Below are 9,753 nucleotides of genomic sequence, written 5' to 3'. Positions count from 1 at the left end.
CAATCACAGGCTGCCAACTAATCAGGCCATGTTCACAGAAAGCGAATGTCTCATCACACCATGTCCAATAAATGCAAATACCCATCTGTAGCCAATCAAGCTATTTCTTGTACATTACTTCTTTTAGCAGTCTATAAATATTGTCCTTCCCATGTTGCTGGGTGGAGCTCTCTGAATCTTTTTGTTCAGAGGCTGCCCAGTTCATGAACCTGTCTTTGCTCAAATAAACTTTACAAAATTTAATTTGTTTGAATAGTTCTTAACAAGATATCTTATTCTAACACAACACATAGTCAAATAATATGGCCAAAATAGTATACCACATGGACAATTCACTTATTTGAATTAAACTACAAACATTCAGTTTAAAAAGGGAAAGAAAGAGAAAGAAAATATTTTGAATTGTGTGGTGAATTCCTTCCATGAGGCTATTCAATAAATATGTTCCCTGAAACAAACATGATGGTAAATGCTAATGTCCTAGTCTGTTTGTTTATTGTTCAGTTTCCCCATAGTCTCCTAGTCTATGCATCTTACTGCATTAATTTGTATTTAAATATATGTATTTTTAATCAAACATGGCCCCAAGTCAAATGCATCATCCAGTGCCAAGAGGCAGAAACTTTTTCTACAATACTGGAGACCATGCTGGGCATATTTTGAGATGGACTACTTAACTACCTTTTTGTACCATTCGAATGGGTATTTAAGGATAAGTGTTACAGCTGAGTTTCCAACATACAGAATGGTTTTAGGATCTTATGAAATGGGAGAGTTCCCTTATGTCCCTCGCAGGGTGTGCGACAGGGGTGTGGCTTGCTTCTTTGGTGCATGCACTGCTCAACTTCTAGGGGGAGCATGCAGACGGGCAGGTACAGAGGTCCTGGGGAGCATTTTCGGTTCTGATCCCACCCACGGCAGCATCTAGGGGTGAGGGTTTACAACTCCTGAAGCCCAAGTGAGTGCGTATGACCGTGTGCTTTTTTAAGGTTTACCATCTGCAGGCAGCTTGTGTTAACCAGCTCAATCAGATTCTCTGCCTTATTACAGATTGAGGGCTTTCTGCATCCTGGGTTCTTGCCCTAGTGTATTGGGAAAATTGGATCACATGTCGACTTGGAAGATGAGTGCAAAGTTTTATTCCGTAGTGGAGGTAGCTCTCAGCAGCATGGATGGGGAGCCAGCAGGGGGATGGATTGGGAAGGTTGCTTCCTCTGGCGTCAGGCTTCTCAGCGGCCAAACTTCCCTCTGGATTGCCCTGGCCGAATTCCCCTCAGTGTCCACGTAGTTCCGCCATGGCTGGTCTGCCAGTGTCTGTTGGTGTGTTCTGCTCCTCTTGACTTCCAGCCATTTGTGTGTGTGCCTGATAAGGTATCTTGGGTTTATATGGGCAGGATTGTGGGGCGTGGCAGGCCTGAGTGGTCTTTGAAAATGCAACATTTGGGCCTGAAAACCCAGAGTGCCTATTCTCACTTAGATCCATGGGCACAGGCCCGAGGGTGGAGCCCTTGCGAAGGACCCTCCCCTTCTCTACCCAGCACTTCCCTGTCTGCCTCCCTTTTCACCTATACAGTGACTTTAACATTAGAATCACCTGCAAGACTTGTTAAAATACAGATTGCTGAGCCCTATCCCCAGATATTTTGATTCAGAAAGTCTGGTGTGGGGCCTCAGTTCCAAAGTGATTCTAGGACCTTCTAAGAAGTTTCCAGATGATATGGCTGTTGCTTGTCTGAGGACCACCTCCAGGAAAACCACTGACTTTAAAATGGGATTTACGTTTTCTTTGGATACAGGCAAGCTCAATTTCCACTGAATGTTAATAGTGTTTGTTTCTTTGCATGGGGAGGTAGGAAGCAAGGGGAGAAATTTGTCATGTTTTATTACTATCACATGATAGATGTTTTAGAATAAACTGGGGACTGAAATTATTCTAATTTACCTATAGCCAATAGCCTTTAGTGCCTACTACAAAATTATGATAAATTTCCTAGCCATCAACTGCTGAAAGTCTAATCTTTCTTGTAGTTAATAATTAACATTTTAAGATAATATTATCAACCAGTGATTGTTGACACATTTCCTTTCCCCGTGGTTAAAATGCATAGAGCAAAACTATTCTTTTGACAATTTAACATTTTGGCTCAGCAATTCTTGACATTTGTTTTGCATTCGGAAGTTATGATATACTCTCTTTGCTGTGGCATGTCAGTTTTTCTGAGTTATCATTGCCACAATGCATTCCCGGGTTTTTATGAAGATTTGCTCTTGAAATCAGTTATCTTTCTTCTCGCTTATTTTTCTCAAGATGGAAATGCCTCTTCATAAATAAATAAACCATCAGAATTTATCACAGTCTGAAAAGATCATAGAGAAATCTGAAGAAAGTGTTTAAGGATTCATCATATCATTAAGATATCTCTAGTCCAGCATCTTGAAGATTTCTTTAAGAGAAACTTTTATGGTCAAATGACATCTGGTCCATAAACCATTTTTCTTATCCTGAAGGTTGTGGAAACGTTAAGTTTATACAAAAGAACAAAGATTTTGTTTTTTTGATAAAGTAATGGACTGCAAAATATCATCAGACTTACACAATTGCTTGAAATCTCATTAAATGTTAAGCAGATAAAGTATTTCAAATAAATTAATAAAAAAGCTCTAGTTTCTAATTTAGAAAACATGTCTGAAATTTGTAATGATGAGCTGATTAAAAGAAGACAATTTTAAGCAGATTGATGTGATCTTTATAGCTACAGTCTGAATATTACAAAAAGGAACTCTCTCTTCTTTCCCCTAGCCTAAGTTTTTTTTTTTTTTTCTGAATATGCATATGCTCAGCAAATGTTTGTGGAGTAGATAATGCAAACAGTACCACTAAAAAGCCTCTGCACGTTGGTGAATATTGGTAAATACTGAGATTGATAAGTTGTCAAGATTTCCTTAAACCAACTTTCACCAAATAGTCCCTTCTGGGAGGCTTTCATACTCAGCCTGCTGAAAAATTTTGAACTGACAGTAGATTTTATTTATATATTTTGCATATTTTTCTACTAAAAAGGTACTTATTCACTTTAGAAATTTAACCATTCATTTGGAGAAAAAAACAATGTGGCTGCATCAACCCAAAGCTAGATACATATGCTTACCGCCTTGTCATTCAATGCAAAGTAGTTGCTATAACAACCATTATATGAACTGAATGCAAAAAGTCCTGTTTTTTTCTAGGACAGGAAAGCAACTTTATAAAAGAGAACACTTGTTAATTAATATCCCCTCCCCACTGTATTATCCTCTCAAACTATTTGGTGAAAAGCACCCTGTCTCTATAAATTAATATTTCTGCTGGGTATCTCTTTCAGAATTCACATTTTCCCTTATTCTTTTGTTTATACCTCTCCTTCTGCTGGGTCTGAAATCCCCTTTGTTGGAAGTTGGCTCTGGTTCAATCTTTGATGAGGAAAGAAAAGTCACTTGGCATTCTGGGCTCCAGAAAGGGATTTTCTAAGCAATGTTTTTGTTTATTGCTGTGGTTCCAACCACATCCAAGTCTTCACAAGTACCTGGTACCTCAAATTCTTAATTTTTTCTTAGGATGCTCCATTGTGAATTTCTCAGAACTACAAGCATTGCCTTTTAACAACTGTCTTATCTTACATCATTTGCTAGCCTTCTAAGTCCTTCCATCTTCATAGATTGTCTTTTAGATTTACAAATATTATCTGATTTCACGAAGATATACTGTTCCTATTTATTGTTCTTTTTGAAATTGGGTAAGTTTTGGGAGAAAGTTGTGAAAATGTATGTTTTTTTTAACCATCTTGGAACCATAAATTCTGAATATTCATGAAACGAGTATGGAATTTTTGCTATCTTATAAAAGTCGTAAATTTAATAGTAAGTTCTCATGATATATTTAAAATATCTTGTTTGCAGAAATTTGGGGTTAAAATCATTTAGTAGTGCTTCTGTAAATTAAATTTTTATACTTTTGCTTGTTTTCTATAAAGGTTCTTATATGGATGTAGCTCCTATTCCATACAACCTTCATCCTTTCAAATCTAGCATCAGAACAAACTAGGAAAAAAAGGAGATTGAATTTTCTGTCTATAAAAAACAAGGGAATAAAGACAGACATTTTAAAAAGTAAAGAAAGAGAAACAATGGCAACTTTCAATACATTATCAAAATCATATATTTTCAGGTAATAGGAAATTCCAATTTATGAAGCTTGAACCAAAATTTAACGGCTGAGAAAGGAAAAGGTAAAACTGGGTTAAGTCTGTTGTCAGAATTAAATCATAGACAGCAGAGCAGCTCACATCTATAATCCCAGCACTTTGGGAGGCCGAGGCAGAAGGATCACTTGAGTCCAGGAGTTTGAGATCAGCCTGGGCAACACAGTGAGACTGTTTCTACACAAAATAAAAATTAGCCAGCCATGGTGATGCATGCCTGTGGTCTTAGCTCCTTGAGGGGCTAAGAAGGGAGGATGGCTTGAGCCTGGGAGATTGAGGCTGCAGTGAGCCCTGTTCACGCCACTGCACTCCACCCTGGGTGACAAAATGAGACCATGTCTCAAAAAAAGGACAAGAAATCGATTTTGTTCATTCTGATTTATTAGAGCTCTAGAGATTAGTAGGCAAAACCAAATTGTGAATAGTAATAATAAAATAAGCAGAGTTCCCTCTTTGTGATGTCAGTGTTCTTAATTTGTTTATAGCTAACTTTAATTACAAGCGTTCAAGATCCTGGACCTGATGAACAAAAGGTCAAGGCTAGGACACACTCCTCAAAGTCCCTCCATACTATTTATTGTTCTATTTAACGTTGCACAAAAACACACCTGAATGAGCTATAGGAATCAAGCTCTAGCTACCTTTGCAAGATGACAATCTCTGGCCTTGAGAAGACTTACCATGATTTTCTCCTTATATGGTTTGAGACAAAAGCATAACACAGGGACAGCTTGGAAACCTGAAGAAGAAAGCTAACTGCGGGAATGAAGTGTTGCTGCCTTAGACAAGCTAATCTGCCCGTCAAAGCAAAAAAGCATAATTCAGTATGCCTGGGATGTCTCCGTATCCAAGGAAAGAAAAGGCTCTGAAGGAAATTGTTGACATTCTGACTACTTAAAGTAGATGCCTTGTTAAATGAGATTTCTGCTGAGACTAGGATGCTCTGTAGGTGCCTACCAGTTCAAAAATGTAATGAAAGGAAAGTGCTCCGTGTTTCCTGTTGACTTTCATATTCAAAGATCAATTTAATGGAAAATAAAAAGCTTCCATTCGTGGGATACCTCTTTGTATTAAAAGCGATGAAATGAAGAAAGTTTGGAACATTAGGAGCTATTAGCATCATTGTGTGTGAAGAAACAGTGAGTCCCCAATTCACTCCGCACTTTAGCTGAGGGTTCCCTTTTTCCCATTAAATGCCAAAGTCATTAAGCATTTTGTATTGAGCATAAGATCTGAATTTCAGTTAGCATAAAAAATATGATAAATCTCATAAATGTTAGGAAGTTGGGGGAAATCAAAAACAGCTATAACTTGTTTCAGATATATTCATTCAAAAATATATGTCATTGAAGTTACTATCCATTTTCACACAGTATCTAAATTTTTAAATTATTCTTTTATTTGATATGTATTCTGATGAGTCTTCACTAACTTATGGTATTAGGGAGCATAACGTAGGTTAAAATACTGTTGATGAAAACAGTCAAACTGCAACATATTTGGAGAGATTTATTCTGAGCCAAATATGAGTGACCATGGCCCTCAGGAAGCCCTGAGAACATGTGCCCAACCAAGGTGGTCGGGGTACAGCTTAGCTTTATATATTTTAGGGAGGCATGAGAGATTAATCAATTACATTTAATAAATAAATTGGTTTGGTTCAGAAAGGCAGGACAACTCAAAGGTTGCGGGGGACTTCCAGGCTATAGGTAAATTTAAACATTTTCTGGTTGACAACTGGTTGAGTTTATTTGAAGACCTGAGATTAATGAAAAGGAACGTTCAATTTAAGATAAAAGATTGTGGAGACTAAGTTTTATTGTGCAGAGTGTTTGGTAGAAAGTCCCATCCACCCCCCTCCCCCCAGGCTTCCCGCCGCCCGGAAGAAAATCCTCAGGCGCTGCTCTGTTCTGCCCGGCAACAACAAACAGCCAATCATCGCAGCAGAAAAGCCCGCCAAGCCTCGGCCTATCCTGACCCGACACATAACCCTCTGAGCTACCTCAGCAGTCTGCCCAGAGACGGACAGCCTATCCTAAGCTCCCATGACACTCCGCCAGCCCTGTGTCCACGCCCCGTCCACCCCCCCTATAAAACCCTCCTACCCCAGCTGCACAGTCGCAGCCAGCCCCGATCTCCTTCCTTTCCTGGCCTGCCCGCTGGTCCCAATAAACCTGAACTCGGCTTCCAACTCTCACTCGAGCTGTTACTTGGGATCGGGTACCGGGCAGGGGTCTACAAGGGGGTCGCACACAGAGGAATCTCTCAGATAGCAGGCTTCAGAGAGATAGCAGGTTGTGAAATGTTTCTTTTTGGACCTAAAAGGGTACCTGTTCCTTAGTTGATTATCTCCTAGATCTGGAAGGACGGGAAGGAAAACAAAGGGGTAGGAGGATTCTCTAGGATATGTATTTTTCTCACAAGAGACTGTGCAAGGCAATTTCAAGGTATGGAAAGGAAATGTATTTGGGGGTTAAATATTTCTTTCCTTGTCTCATAATGTTATGCCAGAGTCAAACTGAAAAGTCAGTCAGGACATATATGGTCAATTAAAACCCATCTGGTGAGAATTTATGGTTTGTAAGGAATGACTCCCTAGACCCCTTAGGTAGGAATTTGGGCAAGTTAAAAAATCAGAGCTTAGTCCTCAATACCTGTCTTAATTTCCTCATAGAAGCGTTGCTGTATCCATTTTTTTTTTTCTTTTTTTAGGGAGGGTCTCATTCTCTTCCCCAGGCTAGAGTGCAGTGATGTCATCAAGTTGCACTGCAGTATCGACCCCCTGGGCTCAAGTAATCCTCCAGCCTCAGCCTTCCTAATACCTGGGACCACAGGCATGTACCACCACTAATTAGCCTCTCCCTGCTAATTTTTAAATTTTTGTTGAGACGAGGGAGTCTCACCATGTTACTCCTGCTGGACATTTTTTAATAAACTGCAAGTGTCAGACAAGAGAACTAAGAAATTTTGATAATTTCATATCAATTAAGAGGATAACATTTTTCAAGAAATAGTATTTGATCCACTATGTGTACAAGTGTCTGATATTAGCCACATTTCATTGGGATCTTATTGCGTATCTCAGATGTCCATGTCTTATATATCACCTGGAGTACCCTTCAGTTTCCCTGAAGTTGTTTAATGCAAATATCTCAACTTCTTTACCAGACCACACCTTCTCAGAAAGCAGAACCATAATTTGTTTTTTCCTGGTGGCTACTAATTTTCTATCATAGTACCCAGCACCCAGTATTCATTCAGTTGTGTTTGTGGAGCACATAAATGATTTTTATCTAAGCTCATTAATTTGTAAAGTACTTTTCTAAAAAATATGTTTTTTTAAAAAATCCATTACCAAAGGGAAAAATATTAAAGTTTCTTTGGTTACACTGGTGGATCCTCTAGATGATTTGTATCAGTATCGCCTTACTGTTATCATACTTATTAACATGCTCATTCTTAGCATGAATTATAATGATGAAGGTGGTAATAACAACTGGAATAAAATGTTTCTTTACAGTAGAGAAAGCATTCAGTCACATTATTCCATTTGATCTTCACAAAATCCATGTGTCAGCAGAGTGGTCACTGTTATTCTTATTTTACAGTTGATAAGTGAAGATCAGAAATGTCAAGTGACTTGTCCAAGATCACATTAACAGCAAGTGCAGATGCCGGGAAGATTTATATTCGGGTCTTTCTGATTCTAAAACTCCATACTGAATGCAGATTAGTCCCCAATTTACAAGCACCTGAATTGTAAAGCCTTATTCAATCTAAAAAGGAACAAACAAAATAACACCCACGTGATCACAGAAATCACCAGTCCAGTTGACCACATGACTACAGGATATTCTTCGGCCATCGAACCTCGCATTTCCATGTTTCTGGTACTTCATGAAGAACAGAAAGCTTGTGCTTTTGCAAACTGCCTTCTGCTTGCTGAAGTAAAATCCTTTAAAAATATATTCTGTACTGTGGAAATATTTTCATTGCCTTCTATTGGTTTGTGTTTATTTGTTTGTTCATGCATCTTTTATAAGATGAGGAGTACCTTGCCGCCATGCTGTATAATTTTTTAAATTAGCACAGGTTAATTATTTCTGAGTCACCCAGAAGTTCTGGAAAAAGAAATGCCTTCAGCAAGTAATGTCTGGCACCTTCTAGAGAAGAGTATACAGAGGGACCAAGTGGAAGCCTCTTCCCACCTTTTTCTTCGCTAGGGCCTTCAACTTTTCCATTCAATCCCTTCCCTGCCTTAGTTCCTAGAAGCTTCTTTCAAAGTCTTTTCTCCATGTTCAACTCTTGTTTCATTTATTATAGTCTATTTAGCACAGAGTAACCAAGGTGCTTCTTTTAAAGCAAATTAAATACATCAACCACTTGTCCAAAATCCTTCCAGAGCTTCCAATTTCAGTTAGAATAAAATCCAAAGGCCTGGCCATGATCTCTGGGGCCCCACGTGATCTGGCCTCTGCCTGCTTCCCCATTACCTCTCTGACTCCCACACTGTGTCCACTCTGCCGCAGCCACACTGGCCTGCTGGCTCCTTTTTCACTTCCAAATATTCTCTCACCTCAAAGCCTTTACTTTCATTCTTCTATCTGCCTCAAACATTTTTCCCTTAGCTATTTCCACAGCTGTTCCCCCCACACATTATTCAAGTCTTCCCTTAAATTTTTTATGTCCTTATATTATTTACATTTTTTGTAGTACCTATTGCTATCTTGCATTGCACTGCATATTTATTTACCTATTTGAAAAATATTCTGCCCTAGAATAAAAACTTGAAGTCAGAAAATGTTTTCTAGTGACTTCTCTATTCTCAATATCTAGAATAATGACTTCACATAGTAAGAACTCAATGAACATATGTCAAACACGGGAAATGAATTAGTAAATAATGTCTTAGTTTCAGGGGCTGTTATTTTGCATTTCTCTCAGGTGTTAAGACATCCTAATGGGAGGGTATGTAGGGTAAATGAGGTTGCAAGAAGCCAGTTGATACCTGAGCCTAAAATTTTTTGTAAAATCAAATTTAATTTAATTTTAATTAAAAAAATTTAATTTCAGAACTACTTAAACTACAGCTGAATAACTGTACACTTGGAGGTATACAAGTTTATTTCAGTTGATGGCATTCTTATATAGAGCAAACTTTTGTTGAGTATTATCTATGTGCCGAGCACATCACATAGAGGGTACTTTGGACCCATACTGGGAAAACAAATATGGAAAATGTACAGTTCCTTTTGTCAAGAGACTCATAGTTTAGTATCAGTAGTAGTTTGTTTAAGTAGTAGTTTAATTTGTGGGGATAAATTTATTTGAGAAACAAAGAAAAGAAGGAAAGGAGAGAGGAAGAGACCAGTCTATGTTATTCTGTAAAAAGTATTTATACATAGGGTAGAAAAAGAGTTCAAATTAGGAAAGAAATTTAAAATATTTGACGTCGGTTTTTAAAAAGGCTTATGCCTGTATTCCCAGCACTTTGGGAGGCTGAGAAGGGTGGATC

At 38.3% G+C, this 9,753-nt stretch overlaps 1 long non-coding RNA gene across 1 annotated transcript; it reads left to right on the top strand.

Annotated features, from left to right (window-relative positions):
- The first annotated feature begins 6,083 nt into the window (after positions 1-6,083).
- Positions 6,084-8,921, top strand: LOC128932154 (uncharacterized). Its single transcript, XR_013536285.1, has 3 exons — positions 6,084-6,532; positions 6,951-7,072; positions 7,847-8,921. It is a non-coding gene; the product is annotated as an uncharacterized LOC128932154 (long non-coding RNA).
- The last annotated feature ends 832 nt before the right edge of the window (positions 8,922-9,753 follow it).

The sequence above is a fragment of the Callithrix jacchus genome, chromosome 5 (assembly GCF_049354715.1).
Source record: "Callithrix jacchus isolate 240 chromosome 5, calJac240_pri, whole genome shotgun sequence".
Classification (NCBI taxonomy): Eukaryota; Metazoa; Chordata; class Mammalia; order Primates; family Cebidae; genus Callithrix; species Callithrix jacchus.
Note: the sequence above shows the minus strand (reverse complement) of the source record. Positions and strands in the feature narration are given on the sequence as shown.